The sequence below is a fragment of the Hemitrygon akajei genome, chromosome 25 (genome assembly GCF_048418815.1).
Source record: "Hemitrygon akajei chromosome 25, sHemAka1.3, whole genome shotgun sequence".
NCBI classification, from domain to species: domain Eukaryota; kingdom Metazoa; phylum Chordata; class Chondrichthyes; order Myliobatiformes; family Dasyatidae; genus Hemitrygon; species Hemitrygon akajei.
In genome coordinates this window covers 52,255,188-52,273,189 of record NC_133148.1, presented here as the reverse complement: position 1 = coordinate 52,273,189, position 18,002 = coordinate 52,255,188, and the positions used below count along the sequence as shown (strand labels likewise).

At 44.4% G+C, this 18,002-nt stretch overlaps 1 long non-coding RNA gene across 1 annotated transcript in view; it reads right to left on the bottom strand.

Annotated features, from left to right (window-relative positions):
- Positions 1-4,264: 4,264 nt before the first annotated feature.
- Positions 4,265-18,002, bottom strand: part of LOC140716630 (uncharacterized) — a 97,426-nt gene continuing 83,688 nt past the window's right edge. Inside the window, exons 2-3 of the long non-coding RNA XR_012096335.1 lie at positions 17,073-17,174; positions 4,265-5,019 (exon numbers count right to left, since the gene is read on the bottom strand). This is a non-coding gene — a long non-coding RNA (uncharacterized lncRNA). The remainder of the gene's footprint in view (positions 5,020-17,072; positions 17,175-18,002) is intronic.

Sequence of the window (18,002 nt, the reverse complement as noted above, 5' to 3'; positions counted from 1 at the left end):
GGGACTGCAATCATAACAATTTGTGAGGCACTTCACAGGATGAATAAAAAGAAGAAAGGTGAAAGTGGATTGGCCCCTGTGGATTGGCTGAGTGAACAGTGTTAGAGTGGTCAGGCTTTGACGAAACAGGCTTCCTTGAAAACTGGCGTGGGAAAACACAGTCGGATATTCTGAGTAAGTTTATAGTAAGTTTATTTTTTCTGTTAGTACACACCACCAAATGCTCTTGACAATAGATCCAGAGTTATAATAATAAGTATAATGCGCTGGAAATAGTCAGAGGGGATGGCCTACCAGGATGCAGCCACAGTGACCTGTTCTCTGGCACTGAGTCTGTTCCAATGGCTCAGAAGGGAAGGTGAGATTGTGGAAGAGGAGTGAAGCAGTGATAGGGGATTCCATAATCAGAGGAGCAGACAGCAGATTCCATGGATGTGAAAGAGACATCCAGATGGTGTGTTGCTTCACAGGTGTCAGGGTCAGGGATGTCTCGGATCAGGTCAGGAGCATTCTAAAGGGGAGAGTGAACAGCTGGAAGACACGGTATATATTGGTAACAATGACATAGGTAGGAAAATGAGGGGGTCCTGAAGAGAGACTATAGGGAGCTAGATGGAAAGCTGAAGAACTGTATCTCCAGGGTAGTAATCTCTAGATTGTTGCTTGTGCCATGCACCAGTGAGGGTAAGAATAAGATGACTTGGCAGTTGATTGTGTGGCAGAAGATTTGGTGCAGGGGCAGTGTTTCAGATTTCTGGAACATTGTGATCTCTTCTGAGGAATGTAAGACCTGTACAAAAAGGACAGGTTACAACCTGAACCCGAGAGGGACCAATATCTTTGCAGACAGGTTTGATAGAGCTGTTTGGGAGGGTTAAAACTATTTTGGCAGGGGGTGGGAAGCAGAGTGATAGAGGTGAGGATTGGGCAGTTGGTATACAACTAGATGTGGTGTGTAGTGAGGCTGAGAGGAAAGGACAGGCAGACGATAGGCAAAATTGAAGTCATGTGAATGAGTTAAAGTATAACAGGGGGCCAAAATCAAAAAGAGTGATGAATACAGGACTGAAGGTGTTATGTTGGAATGCACACAGAATATGGAATAAGGTCTTTTAGCGCAGTTAGAGATTGACAGGTATGATGTTCTGAGCGTCACTGAGTCATGGCTGAAAGAAGAGCATAGTTGAGAGTTTAACATCCAAAGATACACATAGTGTCAATAGTATAGGTAGGTAGGCGGAGGGAATGAGGTGGCTCTGTTGGTAAAAAATGTTATCAAAGCGTTACAAAGAGGTGACATAGTATTGGAAGATGTAGTATCATTCTAGGGAGTGTTAAGAAACTGCAAGGGTAAAAGGATCCTGATGGGAGTTGTATACAGACCCCTGAACAGTAGCCAGGATGAGGGATATAGGAAGATAGTAAAGTCATGTATAAAGGGAAAAGTTACAAAAGTCATGGGGATTTCAATATGTATATAGATGGGGGAAATGAGGTTGGTGCTGGATCCCAAGAGAAGAAATTTGTAGAATGCCTATGAGATTGTTTTTAGATCCACTTGTGGTTGAGTCCAAAAGTGGAGCAGTAATTCTGGACTGGGTGTAGGGTAATGAACCAGATTTGATTTGGGAGCTTAAGGGAAAGCAACCCTGAAGTAAAATTATCATAATATAATAAATTTCACCCTGCAGTTTGAGAAGGAGAAGCTAAAACCAGATGTATCAGTATTATAGTGCAGTAAAGGGAATTACAGACACATAAGAAAGAAGCTGATTACAGTTGATTGGAAGGAGTCAGTAACAGGGATGATGGCAGAATTGAAAAGGCTCGAATTTCTGGGAGAAATTTGAAAGGCATAGGAAAGATGCATCCCAAAGATGAAGTATTCCAAACGAAGGATGAAACAACCATAACTATGAAAGGAAATCAAAAACAGCACAAAGGAAATGAAAGGGCATATAACATAGCAAAAACCAACAGAAGGCTTGCTAACTAATATGTAGCTTGTGCTGTGTATGACTGTTTGTACTGTGTTTTGCACCTTGGCCCTGGAGAATCACTGCTTTGTTTGTCTGTATTGATGGGCATTTATGCCTGGATGCATCACAATAAATGAACTTCAACTTGAAAGCAACTAAAAAAAAAAGACATAAAGAGAGGACATGAAATATAAAGGTAAGCTAGCCAATAAATTAAAAGATGGCAACAGTTTTTTCAGATATATATCGAGTAAATGAGAGACCAGAGTGGACATTGGACCACTGGAATATTACGCTGGAAAGGTAGCAATGTGGGCAAAGAAATGACAGGAGATCTTAGAAAATATTTTCTGTCAGTCTTCACTGTGGAACACACCAGCAGAATGCCAGAAATGCAAGAGTGTCGGGGGGCAGAAGTGAGTGTCATTTCTATTACTAAGGGGAAGGTGCTTAGGATGCTGAAAAGTCTGAAGGCACTTAAATAACCTGGACTGGATGGGCGACACCTCAGGGCTCTGAAAGAGGTAGCTGAAGAGACTGTGGAGGCATCAGCAATAATCTTTCAACAATCACTAGATTCTGAAATGGTTCCAGAGGACTGGAAAATTGCAACTGTCACTCTATTCTTTAAGAAGGGATAGAGGCAGAAGAAGGGAGATTATAGGCCAGGTGGTTAATAGTTAGTGCTGACTCAATGGTTAATAATGGTTAGTACAGACTCAGTGGTTAATGGTTTGTACAGAAGCCTTGTAAATGTTCCTGGGGTTAAACATCAAAAGAGATAAGTGTGACCCCACTACAATCTGAAGGGGAATGCAGACCTGAATCACCAGTGATTAATGTTCTTTACCAGACACTGTCTGTCTCACTGTTTTCTGATTTTATTTTCTATGCTCTTGCACATTCTAATAGAAAATGTGACTTCCTTGGGACTCAGCCCCCGTTCATCATTAAGAACTTTTGTGGCTCACTTGTGGACGTGGTCAGCCTGCAATGCAAAATAATTGGACAATTTTACCCAAAAGCAACCACTGGCATTTACAGTGTGGCTTTAATATAGGAAATCATCAGAAGGTGTTTCACTGGAGCATAAATCAGATGTCAGGTCATAGAAGGACAGAGATGGCAGGTGAGGAAATGTCTGGTCAGAGGAGGAATCTGGAAGCAATGCCTCAGTCCAACGGGATGATGTGCTGAAATGGTTTACACCACAATTTACTGACTCATTGAGACGGCTGACACAGAGTGATGGAAGAGTGAAGGGAAGGGAACTGGCATCCATAAGATGGATTTAAATTAAAGAGGAAGAGAAAGACACGGACTGCAGGTTTAAATTCATTAGAATGAATCTGTGGACTTTGAAGAAGCTCCACAGACAGAGTAATTGACAGTAGGACTGGACTCCCATATGGAGGAGGGTGAGAGGAAACTCAAGAATAATTTTAGAATGAGTTCATGGGAAAACATCAGTAAAGTCCATGTAAATTATTTAATTCATTTATTTATTTCTTGGCACACAGCGTGGAATAGGCCCTTCTGGCTCTTCGAGCCACACTGCCCAGCAATCACAATTTAATCCTCGTTTCATCACAGGACAATTTACAATGACCAGTTAAAGCACCAACTGGTATGTCTTTGGACTGTGAGAGGAAACTGGAGTACCCAGTGGAAACCCACACATTCTCGGGGAGAAATTACAAATTCCTTACAGGCAGCGACAGGAATTGAACCCCAGGTCGCCTGCACTGGAAAACATTCTGTTAACTACTACATGACCATGCCGCCCCAAATGCTGGGTTCCCCAGCCTGTCTGATGGATTTGTTGATCAAAACTTAAACTTGTGTTGGGTCCTGATGTTTTTTCAGCCTAAAGTTCTTCAGAAGTCAGAAAGGGCATTAAAACCCATTTCTTATGACTGATGATTACTGGTAGCAGACATTCCATTCAAATTCCATTGCTTAAATTAACCAACAAAATAGTCCCTATTCGAGCAATGTGATACCTGCCACTGAAACTGGGAGTTTCCAGGAGATACACAGACAACGGCAACCCACTGAACAATTCCATGTATATAAGTAAATATTTAAAAACAAACAACATAAGAGAGTTAAGCTACAATGAAAATAGGGTATAGTCCAATCTAACACCTGAAAGTGCAAAATTTCCAAAATGATAAGGGAGCACCATCCCAGTACCTTCCCTGGGACAGTTATTTTCAGGTATTGTGAGATCTATTAATCTGTTCTCACCAGAACAGATACATAGTTTAAAGAGACAAATCCAGTTCAGGTGATATTATTTTATTCAAGGTGAACACAAAAATCAAATAGCAAGCTACTGGCCCAAGGCTCTTACAGGAGTAAAACTAGACATTTTACTGTCCAGATGTCAGAAAGAAAGGTTTAGTAGATATCTGAACTTGTAGACCTCATCGGCTGACAACCTTACAATGACAATTGGATGACAGATCATTGAATCTCTCTGAATACGCAAGTTTGTTATACTGGATCTTAAGGGCCTGAGAGTTTTCAGGTCAATGATAACCCCCAGCTCAGTGATTGTGGTCTGTGTTGCTGCTTCAGTCTAAACTAGATTCACCAGGCAGCCTTCGTTCTCTTTAATAAACATCAGCTCCAGCATGTCATACTGGGATTCTGCCCACAGATGTAATGTTGACAAGGCAGTCTGTGGCATCTTTTAGTTTCTCCTTATTTTCCACTTTATTGCTGCCAATTCACAATTATCTGATCACCTGAACTAGAGTCGTCAGGATGGACTTCTGTGCTCAATTTGAGCAAACACACTTTCAGTTGCTGGTAGGAGTGTCCCGAACATAAAATGCAGGTGTACATACATTTGAACTGCTCATACCCATAGCAAAATCAATAAATCAATCAGCTACAGTCAATTATCATTAGAGTGAGCCTGTTTCTGACACGTGGCAAATGCTCTGTAACGAGGAGAGGGTCTTGCTGTCTCTGTGTCTTTTGTCCTTTGGTTTTGATTCATTTTGTCTCATTCTGTGTGATAAACGTGAACCTGTTGGTTGGTGCAAAGCACAAAGTTAGAATTGTATTTCCATATGTAAAACAGTGTGTTTATTCTTTTTAGTAACACAGCTCCACTGGGAGGGCCCCCTGCTCAAATTAAACCTGTCTGTGAAACCTAAGAGGAAGTGTAAGGACTGAGTGTTAATGTTATCGCAGAGTTTCAGACATCTGTCAGCTATTAATAACAAATGGTTACTGAGCTTCAAGTAAACCTACAACACAGAACAGTACAGCACAGGAACAGGCCCTTCAGCCCATGATGACTGTGACAACCAGAACACCAAATTAATCTAAACTGAACTATCTGCACGGAATCCATATCCCGCCATATCCTGAATGGTCGTGTGCTTTTTCAAATGTTTCTCAACTGTACTATCATGCTGATTCACCACCACTCCTGCCAGTGCATTCCAGGCACCTATCACTCTCTGTGTAAAAAAATACAACCTCCTTTGAATGTTACACCCCTCACCTTAAAACCCTTTTGGATATGACATTTTACCCTGGGAAAATGACTCTGACTGTCGACCCTATGGATGACTCCCCTACTTTTATAAGCCTCTATCAGGTTGCCTCTCAGCCTATGGTCCAGAGTAAACAGTCAAAGATTGTTCAACCTCTCCTTACAGATAATATTCTCTAACCCAGGCAACGTGCTCGTGAACGTCCTTTACACCCTCTCCAAAGTTCCCACGTCCTTGCAATGAAGCAACCAGAACTGAAGGTTCATGAAGTTTCACCCAGGTTAATGCAGGCATGAAAACCTATGAAAACCTAAGTTGGACAAAAAGCAATCTGTACTCTCCTCTTACACAGTCCCATGAAATTCTTCCAGAAGGGACACTGTCTCCTTGATGCTGGAATGTACTGGATTTGACTTTTGGGCTCTTTCCTGTGAAAATGGGAGCATTTTTTACCTTATTAGTAATATGTGAATGTTTTAGCTGTTACCCTGGATACGAGGGTCATGAGAAGATTGAAAGGCAAAAATCACAGATGATAAAAATATCTGATAGGGTGGAGGAGAAAGGTGGATTAGTCTTTAGGAGAGTAAAATTGTTGTAAACAATCATTAATCATCCAATCTGGATTATCATCCAATTTGGATTATCTATCCAGAGAGTTGGTAGAATATGGATCTCTCTCCCACAAAAGTGAAAGTGGAGAAAAGGAACAGAAGGAGAACTTAACTCAGTAGCACAAAATGGAGTGACTGGAGGTTCCTGCAGAAAATAAACAATGGCATGAAATAATTGGTCTGAATCTGCTCCTGTGCTGTATGTTTAATTTAAGTCTGTCTCATACCAGAGTCATGGGAGAGAAACAAAATTTATAGTGTTTCTTTCCTTCACTGTGGTCCTCTCCCACTCTCTTTATCTCTTCCCGGACATTCACTCTCCTGTTCCACAAAGCACTCACTGCATATCCACATCATTTCCCTCTCATTTCCTCTTTCCCCTTTCTGTCACCCCGCTCATCACTTCCTCCCCATTTCTTTCTCTCCCACTTCATGTCTTTTATCCTCTTCCTCCTTCACTCTCTCTCTCTGTATTCCTCTCTTTATTTTCCCTTCACTTTTCTATCCATCACACAATCCCAAACACTTTCTCAGGAACTGTTGTTTGCTAACAGTCAGGTATATCAGATCATCAGACACAACTAGTTTCTGCCTTCATTCCCATCAGTATCAGAAGCAGGTTTAAGATCACTGACATATGTTGTGAAATTTGTTGTGTTGTGGCAGCAGTACAGTGCAACACATAAACATCATAAATTACAATAAGATACTTGTCTATATAACTCATGCAAATTGAGAGCAAAAACAGGAGGTAGTGTCCATAAATTGATTCATTGCCTGTTCAGAAATGTGATGGCAGAGGGGAAGAAGCTTTTCCTGAAATGTTGAGTGTGTGTCTCCAGGCTCCTGTACCTCCTCTCTGACGGTAGTAATAAGAAGAGAACATGTCCTGTGTGATGTGGGTCTTTAAGGATGGATGTGGATTTTTGAGGCATTGCCTTTTGAAGATGTTCTCAGTGCTGGGGAAGATGGTGCCCGTGATGGAGCTGGCTGAGTTTGCAACTCTCTGCAGCTTTTCTGATCCTGTGCAGTGGCCTGTCTGTACCAGACAGTGATGCAACCACATCGAATGCTCTTCATGGTACATCTGTAGAAATCTGCTAGAGTATTTGGTGAAACACCAAATCATCTCAAACTCCCAATGAAATTTAATCTCTAATGTTCTTTCTTTGTCATTTCATCAATAAGTTGAACCCAGGATAGATCTTCAGCGATGTTGACAGCTGGGAATTTGAAACTGCTCACCCTTTCCACTGCTGATCCCTCAATGATACCTGGTGTGTGTTCCCCCACGTTCCCTTCTCACAGGCACAATCAATTCATTATTCTCACTGACACTGAGTGGAAGGTCGTCATTGAGACACCGCTCAACCAGCCAATCTATCTCACTTCTGTACACCTCCTCATCACCATCTGAGATTCTGCCAACAACAGACAAATGTGAACATGGCATTTGAGCTGTGCCTAGCCACACAGTCATGGGTGTAGAGAGAGTAGAGTGGAGCATGTTCCATATCTCAATTCAGAATGGGACAAAGAGGTAATGGGAGCTAGAATGGGATAGCCGGCTGTGAGATTTTTAACTTACAGCTGTAAGCGGAAAAAGTTTTAAACAATCTGTAATGAATACAAGCCAATGGTAGGTCGAGGCAGGTGCACATGAAAATGCTCAGGTGTGGTGGGAAACATAAGGAGGTAAACTGCCCACAGAGGTTGTTGTTTGGTGAGCTCGTGTTTCAAGAGAGGTCTTGTTTCTTCTGTGTCAGCTGACTGACACAGATTCCATAAGGGAATAACCAGTCCAGGCAGACAGAGAAAGAATGTGGAACATTAACTTAGGGTGAGAGACCACTGGCAGGTTTGGGTTCTAATAAATTGTAAGGACATATTTAAGCTAAAAGTCTCAATGTGCTGCAGTTAATGGGGAAAACAGGGATACAGAGGGGCAGATATTACACTGCTATAGAGTAGAGATCTAATAGACCACATCTGGGGCACTGGCTGAGATTCTTGGCATCACCCCTCAGGAAGGATGTGTCTTCCTTGGAGAGGGGTTGTGTGGATGAGGCACAGTGAAGTGCTACTGGGAGTGGGATAGAATATTAGGTCTGGTCTCCTGATCCCTGAAGCTTGGGAGATTGGGGAGTTTGAAAACATTCAAGAATGGTGCAAAAGAATAACACAAATAATCTGTTACTTCAGGATATACAGGTCACTGGAAATCTGGAAGTTTCCCTGGGAAGTGTTCAAGACTGGGGGTTGGTGAGAGGTGTCAGTCGAATTTTCAAAATTAATAGAATTTTGTTTGAGTTCAATTATTAAAATATGTGGAGCCAAGGAGGATAAATGGAGCTCAGACACAGGTCAGCTTTAGAAGGAATAGACTGGAGGGCTGAACAACCTCCTTCTGACACTCAGTGCACGGGATAAATTTGAACAGAATTTCTGTGTGCAGCTGTTGATTTACCAGAAACACATTTCATATTTTCATTCTTGACAGGTGGGTGAAACTGGACAGTGATATAGGGGATATTTCCCTTTCAGCATCCTGTAGGAGCTGTGGTTTGACTTAATCTGAACAGGGGGCCTTCCAGAGGAAATAGGCTTACTAAAAAGAATAAGCTTGCTTATTACAAATACATTTTTGATTAAGGGACCAATACCAATAAACAATTCTTGTATTACTGAAAAGAGGATTGACTAATGGACTGAAAGTCTGAAGGGAGAAGGGGTCCAATGCAAGTATGGAGCCATCAGTCCTTTGGGGAGTAACAATATAAAGCTGACTTGAACCACACTTAAATATTGGGTTCTATGGGAAGAAAACAGAGATTGGCTCAGATTGAAGGTGGTGCTTATTTATGCTGCAAGCAGGAAATCTGTGCCCTGGCCCAATGCCATTATACTGATGGTTCCAACTAAACTGTTCCAGTACAGATACAACACTGACATCTGCACAAAAATGGGTAAAAATTGCCCAGTATGTCCATTCTCGAAATACAGGGCAAATCTAATTAGGCAATAATGGCCCAATTCATCTACACAGTCTTCAGTAAAGTGATGGAAGCCATAGTCGACAGTATTGGAAAGTGGCACTTACTCACCAAATAACCTAATCACCAGTGATCAGTTTAGGTTTTGCTGGGACCATTTGGTTCTTCATTGATCAATTTTGTTGTCTTATCTGTTGCTATCAATTCCTCTGACAGTACATTCCAGATACCAACCTCAATTTTGCCTCATAAATCTCATTTATACGTTTCCCCTCTCATCTGAAACCTCTGACCTCTGGCGTTTGACATTTCTACTCTAAAAAAATGTCTGTGATTATCTATGCTTCTGATAAATTTACATACTTCTGTCCGTCCATCCCACAGAACCCAACACTCCAGAAAAACAGTCTAAGTTTATCCCACCTCTCCTTCCAGCTAATATGCACCAATCCAAACAACACTTGACCGAATCCACTCTCAACCTTCTCCAAAGCATCCACATCATTCCTGTAATGCATTGACTAAAACTGTACCTGCTCCAAATTTGAAATTAGCAAACAAACTCAAGATAAGCTGGACAATTTTGGAAGGGATCCCGTATCAGCTGAAAATTCGGCAGAGGCTCTCCCCGTGGATGCTATCAAAAGCCTTTTCAAAGTCCATGATATTTATGTACAGTTGTCTCTACCACTGGGTGTTCTGCTCTGTGGTGTTACGCAGCATGAAGATCCGGTTGACAGAACCTCCATTCTTCCTGAAGCCAACTTGCTCCCTTCTTCAAGCACACATCTATAGCATCTGTAATCCACTGGACAATGACTTTGGTGAGAAAAAAGTGTGATGCCACACCAGCTGTTGCAATCATCTTAGTGCTCCTTTCTTGGGCAACCTTGCTCCCTTTGTCCAGTCCGTGTCCCGCACTTGTCCCCATTCCCAGATTATAGTAGACAGTGGAGGTTGCAGGATGACTGTTGCAACTTTTGGTTCAGCGTTGAACATTACGGATTTCAAATTGTCATGTACTGGAGCCTTGCTGTTTTTTTAATGAGTTAATCACAGTAACAATCTCTTCTTTCCTGGGTGGGTCCGCATTGATGTCAAGGTCCTCTGCATCTACTGAGTAAATCTCTGAAATACCCTGTCCATCATGCTTCATACTCTTGTCAAAAGCAGACCGTTCTTACCTCTCATGGGGATACTGGATCTAGCTTGGAACTTTCCGCATACCAATTGTGAAATCTTGTATCTATTTTCCTGATCACGTTGACAGGTCGCTGCTGTAGCCACCATGCAAGGACTTCCATGTAGACACTTATCCACTCTTAGAAACTCTTCAATTTCTTGCTAGCTTCAGTGAATGCCAATTGAATTTTCACCTTAAATTCGTGTTGACTTTGCATTGAACACATTCTCCCTAATTTTCCATCTTTCTTCTAAGGCTGTCCATGTTTCCAGCTGTATCCATTCTGTTTTTCTTTCCAGCTCTGTAATGTAGACAAGCCTCACTGATCACCTTGAACACTGACACGATCTGTTTCCACACTGTGTTGATCTTGTCCACTGACACATCCTCGTCAAGGCCTGAAATCTGTTCCTTAAGTTCAATGATGATGGAAGATCTCACACTGGTGTCCTTGAGCTTCTCAACATCAAAATATCTTTGTACATGTGCTCTGGTCCCAGTGCTTCTCAGCTTGAGTTTTATCATGTTTACAACAAGGTAGTGATTACTTCCTACATCTGCTCCTCTTTTTCACCTTCACACCCTGCAAGGATTGTCTCCATGTACCACTGATGATTAAAAGGTCAATCTGGATCATGTCATGTCCATTGTGTAAGCACCATGTCAGTTTGTGGATTTCAAGGTCTGGAAAGAGGGTCCCTCCTATGACCAGATTGTTCATGCCACAGCATTCCACCAGTCTTACACCATTGTTATTCATCGTTCTACATCCTTATGTACCCATGACCCTAGTGAAGTGTAAGTTGTATTTTCCACTTTGCCATTTAGATCTCCCATGATGATGATTATGTCATGGCATGGTGTTAACTCTACCTCTGCCGTTTGTAGAAGGTGTCCTTTTCTTCAATGTCACTCTTGTTGTAATTTGGAGCATAGCACTGGATCACAGGCATGTCTACTTCCTTCACTCACAGCCTGACTTTCACCAGATTGATTGGTTTTAACTCCAGTGGGCACTTCTCAATGCCGTTCTTCAAAATGACAGCTACACCATCATGATGCTGACCATCTTCCCTTCCTGACTATAGAACTGTTTCACCATTTTCTGCCTTTAGTCTGCCAGATCCTGCCCAACTGCTTTCACTGACACCAGCATATGTTGGCTGTAAGGACACAATACTGTGGGTATTTGTGCAAGCTTGCCAGTGTTGTACATGGTTCATACATTCCAAAAAACATGTTTGGTTTTGGTCTTGGCAAAGTTCATGGCTCTCTTCACCATGCCTGTTGCTTTCTCTCTGTTTTCACTATTGTCAGCCATGCAAGTCCCAGCTGGTGATTAGGGAATACCATAGCACTCAGATGTAGAAGGATTCTCCATTGCTGTTTCTGTAACTATGAAGCAGTCGGTGATGAGGATGGTTTGGACACAAATGCTGGAGTATCCGAAGCAAAGATCAAGACACGGAATCAAACTGGATCGAGAACTGAGCACAAAACAAATGATAGATGATATCAGGAGTAGGGCTTACGATTGAGCACTAAACATCAGTTCAGGTGTTCTTTAAATACTCAATTCTCAGTGCCCAAAACATGATTGCCAATTAGCGGAATCATCCTGAACCTTAAAGGGGCTGCAACCAGCTATTTGTACTCCAGAGAGTTCAAGCATCTAAATCCTGGAAGCTGGCATGGCTGGCAGCATCTCAAAACAATAACAATTTTTCTTTTTGACTCATCAGGTTCACTAACGCTGACCTGAAACTCTGAACCTGGAGGAACACTGGACCACTCTTAGTCTGGCCTCTGCTCTTTGAACTGTTTGGCATGGGTGACCCTACCAAGGCACTGACTCAAGCCAACATAGATCTCAGGGTCACTGAGGCACTCAAGCCTCCAAACCCTACAGCAAGGTTGTGGTCATCTTGAAGGAAAAAGAAACACCATTTTGGTTGGTGCCATGATGGGGTTGTTGTTATCAGGTGGACATAAAAGGTTTGGAAAGTTCTCCACTATCTGTCCCAAAATTGATCCTTCAACCAGCATCACAGAAGGTCAGTTCTCTTTATACATCAATGCTGTTTCAGAGAGGTTTGCTCTGTGTAATTCAGGTTCCACCTTCCCTTTGGGACAACAGAGACTCTACTTCGAAAGGCACTTCATTGAGTGCAGAAACTGCTCTGGTTTGCCATGGAGTCATGAAAGCTGCTGAGTGGTGGCAAATCAGCCCGAGAGGGGGGAGCTTTGGTTTGATTAGTAATTCAGTCAGTGTGGTTTATACTTTACAGAGGATGCAGGATTTGGGACACTCAGTATTTCCGTACCCAGGATGGGTAAACAGAATTAGCCACCTTGCTGATCTCCACCTTGGATGCATTCCCCTCCCCGTCAGTTTCCTTTCAATACAGATCGTTCTGCATTGCTTGTCTGACAACCTACTGGGGAGCATCCTGTTACTAGCAACAATGACTTCTCCTGTTGTGTGGCTTCCACTCCTAAGTTCCCTGCAGGGCTTGGCACTGAAATTCATGGTACCAGGTCCCTGAAAAAGAAAACGTCTTAAAAGTGTAAATTCCACCCATTTCTACCAGGAATCTCTGTTTAACATTGATTCTTGTGGTGTGGCTGCAGTCAGAAGATGGTGTAGTAAATCTTTTTGTTGCTTAATACATTTTCCTGCAAAGACAGTCTCAGACTGTGTCTCTATGGAGAATATCTGACCATTGACTGGTGTCTCTCAGTCCCTGTCGCTGGGACTCTGTGTGTTTCAGTTTACACAAACTGTTCATCGCTGAAATTGATGAATCGATCAGAGTGTGACAGATCTTTAATCCGGATCTGGTCACTGCCGCTGACCCGCCGCCTGTTGCAGAGACAAACATCTTTTGGGGAATTGAAATCGCTGCTGTGGGCGGGGACAGGAAGCTGCGCCTCTGGTTTCAGTGTGTGAGAGCCTGTTCAAACCGCGGCTCCCTCTCTCACTCACAGCCCACGTCCCTATTTAAACAGCGCTCACTGCGGCTCCGGACAAAGCCGGCCTGAGCTGAAGCCGCCGATCTCAACAGTGTCCAAGTCCGGCTCAGTGTTCAGGGCGATGGGGGTCGTTCCTTATCTCTGTCTCCTCCTGTCTTGTCTGGCAGGTGGGTGTCCCGCGGCTTGTCGCCCTCCCGGGACCGGCTGTTTCTCGGAGGCTTTGTGAATCTCTGCCCGTGAAACATTTTATTAATTTCTGCTCTTTTTTATTGACAGGTGTGCGGTCCGAAATCGTGCTGACACAGCCCGAGTCAGCGGTGGCAAAGCCCGGACAGTCCCACACACTGTCCTGTGCGGTCAGAGGGTTCGATATCAGCAGCTACTACATGAGCTGGGTGAAACAGGTCCCCGGGAAAGGGCTGGAGTGGCTGGTAAGGTATTATAGTGAAAGTAGCACCAAGTATTACGCGCCTGGAGTCCAGAGCCGGTTCACCGCTTCCAAGGACAGCAGCAACTTTTATCTGAAAATGAACAGCCTGAGACTGGACGACTCGGCCACCTATTACTGTGCGAGAGACACAGTGAGAGAGACCGGGACTGGACCGGGACAAAAACCCCAGCGAGAGCGCCTGCCCTTCGGGCGCTGAGGGAAAGGGCAGCAGTGATCGCCACAGCTGTATCCCGGTCGTTCTGGGCCACATCCGCTCGTCCACGCAATGGAAGGCGGGTTGTCAGCGGGGATTCCCGAGAAGAGATGCTGGATGGATGGGCCGAGGGGCTCAGCGGATCACTTCAGAGGGCAGCTCGGAGCCAAGCGCCGTGAGTGGGAATGGGGTCACCAATCGACCTGGTCAGGTGTCGGTCCTTCGTCCACACGTGACAGTAAATGGTCGGGCTATGAGGAACATTAATGATCAGAGACACTTTGGTGTTCTAGTGCGGTTTGACTGTGGATTGACTGTTCTGGGAGACAGTGAGAGGGGCGGAGGTTATCGTACGGCGGTGTATCACTGTGACTATAACTATGGAGCACGGTGACGGGGAGCTGAACAGAAACTGGTCCCGACAAAGGAGCGTCTGCAGCGCAGTCTGTCTCCACGGATTCCGCATTGCTGCTTCCCAGAGTGAAATCCCCGAAGCCTGACTCGGACTGCTGGGCGCAAATATCCATTTCTGGACAATTAAAAGCCTAAATGGATTCGACACTGATTCGGGGGCATGGTGGGAGCTGTTGCCCGCAAACAGGGAAACTGTGAAAATGCCTGTTTTATTGACACGCCATGAAGAGACAAGGACGGAGTTTGAGATGGAAATCCAGGAAGCGGCTGCTCCCGGTCCGAACAGGGATCATGTTGACATTTTGCTGAGATTATTGGATGTGACGGGCAAGTGAAGTTACTGCACTGGGTGAATGGGGAGACGGAGCACTGTGACTATCTTGACTACTGGGGCGGAGGAACCTCGCTGACAGTGACTTCAGGTAAGACCAACTTCTCAATTGTATCTTCACGCACAAGAATTTTATTTATTTACGGTTTTGGCGAATTCTGTGATTTAACTGAAATCAGTGAGATATTTAGAGAGAGTATATGCATCTCCCCGAACCGGCGGGTTTCTCTAGAGCCCAGTAACAATACAAGGGTACATACCCCACCCCACCAGTGAACTGTCCCCAGACCGGGAACAGGCTCAGGGGAATGGGGTTGGATCTTGGCACCAGACTGTGCCTTGACACCGGCCGGTTGTGCTGAGTGAGCTCAGTGTTTGGTTCAAGTCTGGCTTCTGATCCTCAGCACCAACTGAAGCCACGTTCAGGGGCTGAGCGTTTCAGTGCAGTTGAACTCGTTCCCTGTCAGTGACAACAATGGATCTGTTCAGTGTCAAGTTATTGGGATCGGGTTTTACTGTCGGCTGCTTTCATGTTGAAGGTAATGGGATTGAGACATAATCTGAGGGAATGGTTACACATGTATGATCTGGTTGATGGCTCAATATCCCCAGGGTACAGGTGGGTGTCAGTCCCATCATGTAATGTCCGGTGTGAGGTCCGTCCCGGGATACAGCAAAAGAATCGGCGATATCCCAGGATTAATTGACGGGATTAAGGTTTTAGTTTTATTCCCTGATGGCTGAGGAGGTGGGCTACGGTGGGGGAGTTGGGAAGGCAGCGAGGAAGTGGTGCAGGAGGGTAAGGCAGGGAATTGAAATCACAATTCCTTCACACATTCCAGGCAGCCTTGCATTGGTGGGCGGGGGAGGGGGAAGTGGTGCAGGTGGGGTGGGGAGGGAAGCGTTCAAGTCAATAATGTGTAATAGGGGAGCATTTAAGTCATGGTTTCTTGATGAACGTTTGTGATCTGGAACACACTGCCTGAATGATGGTGGTGGCCAACAGCGAGTGTAGAGAGGGAACAGGACGAAATCCGCCTTTTGTAGGGATACAGGGAAGAGCAGAGAGACCAATGGGTTTATTGGGTTTGCTCAGCTAAAGGGAAGCACAGACACTATCGGATGAATGGCCTCACTCTCTGCTCTGTCATTCAATGGAATCAGTATTTATCTTGTAAATCTGGGAAATCCTTCCGCAAAGGGATTCCAACAATCACCCCAGAGTACACAGAGCATGAGTTAAATGCAGATTACAGCTCCCATGTGCTATCCTGGCAGCCACAGATTAGATACAAAGATCCTTCTGTACTGTCCCATCCCTCCCAGGGCAGGGGCAGCAGAGTTTAGACACAGAGTGAAGCTTCCCCCAACCTGTCCCATCACACACTCACCGGACATGAGTTGAACTTTACTGTTCAAATGAACTGCTTATTCTCAGTGCACAGACAGAGCAACTGCTCTAATTTCTTGCCCTTCTCCATCCCCCGACTGGGTTTGCTTAAGAAAAGGTTTCCCACGTTAACCAGTGTTGCTGGTGATTCAGTAAAAGTGGTTGTGAGAGAAAGTGCTGACATTTACAGACACCTTTCGTGGTGTCCCCGAGCTCTTCACAGGCAATGAAGTAGTTTCAAAGTACAGCCCTGTTTTAGAGTCGGGAATGTGGAGCCACTCTGCACACAGCAGAATCCACAAACTGCAAGGTGAGAACGATCAGACAGTCTGTTCTGGTGATGTTATTGAAGGAGAAATATTGTCCAGGACACCGTGGACACAGTGATCCAATGGACAGGCACAAGGTTGGATTCGGAGTGATGACTCAGTTCACCATAATCTGCAGTAGATTTGGATCTGTGGTCAGATTTCCAACATCTTAATAATTGGTATTATTTTTAAATCCAGTCATTAGTAATGATGACCCTTCAGTTTTACTGATGCCCCTCGGGGAAGGAGATCTCTCATCCTTACCCTTCGAGCCTATTTATGACTCCAGACCCATCAATGTGTTTGTCTCCAAATGCCCTCTGAATGGCAGTTCAGATGTGTAATTTACGGGCAAAGCCCAGATCCCAAAGGATGAATAAATAAAATTCCCATCTGTTGTTCATACTACCCAATGTTCTATCCACTTACTGCAATACAGACTAAAATCAGACTGTCTCCCCCGATCTACTGATTCAACATCAATCATTTTGTACAAATACTCAAGTGTCATTAATTGAAAATTTCTTCTGAGCTGATCCAGCCAGATCGTTCCCCTCTTCACCCCAGCACCCTGTGACCCACCCAGATCCAGTTCCCCTCTTCACCCCAGCACCCTGTGACCCACCCAGATCCAGTTCTCCTCTTCACCCAGCACCCTGCTGTCAGTTTGATGGGTGTTTTTCTAAAGACCCAGAGTACACTGATCCAGACAGAACTGTACTTACCACCTGCTGGTCCCGGGATGTAAAAGATCCTCAGCTGCAAATCTCACCGACTGACATTATTGTGCCTCCTGCACTGCCAACACTGAGCAGCTCAGGGAACATCTGTGGGGTGAGAAACAGAGTTAATGTTTCACATCAGTGACCCTTCACCAGACTCTGTCAGTCTGATTTCTTCCAACTATGCTGCTTCCAGTTTTATTTTACTGGATTTATTTTGATAGAATATCCCAGAGCCTTTCCCAACCCAGCAAGTACTTCTGCAGTGTGTCACTTCATATGGGGGACTAAACCTGCAACTTGTCTACATCTTGTTCCCACAAACTGAACTACAACATGACAATCTAGTCTGTGTTTTGTTGAAAGGGAATGGTCACTTTTAGCCAGCAATTCCTAAAGCTCCCCACCACTGTGAATTCCTCATCTGGATCTTGATTGTGCCGTAGATGAATAGACAGACACTATTTGGTTGTAGGTCGTCCAAATGGTCCCAGATGCTTGGTCCAGCAATTCTGTTGTTTTCAGGGGTTAACGTCGACAAAGAGCAGTGAGGTTCCTCAGACCTCAGCTGACCAGCCCGTTCCTGAGCTGCTGTGTACCTGGGAGGCTGAGGACAGTGTGGGTGAAATGTTGCTGGCTGTGGCTGGCAATTCCAAAGGGAATCACCAGTGTTCAGCCACTTACACTGGAGTCAGTCTCAGAGTTCCACAGACTACTGTACCCCGGGATTTACTGAGTGACAGATGCCTTCAGAGTTGTTACCACACTCTACCACATGACACCAGGTCCTGCTGGAATTCCCAGGGTAACACTGGGAAATCCACCTCCACATTTCCCTCACAGGCTGGACTTGACAAAGGATCACATTCCCCATTCATCTGACTGGGGATTCTGAGCCTTGGGAAGGGATTTAGTCAGGAATGATTTCTGGCA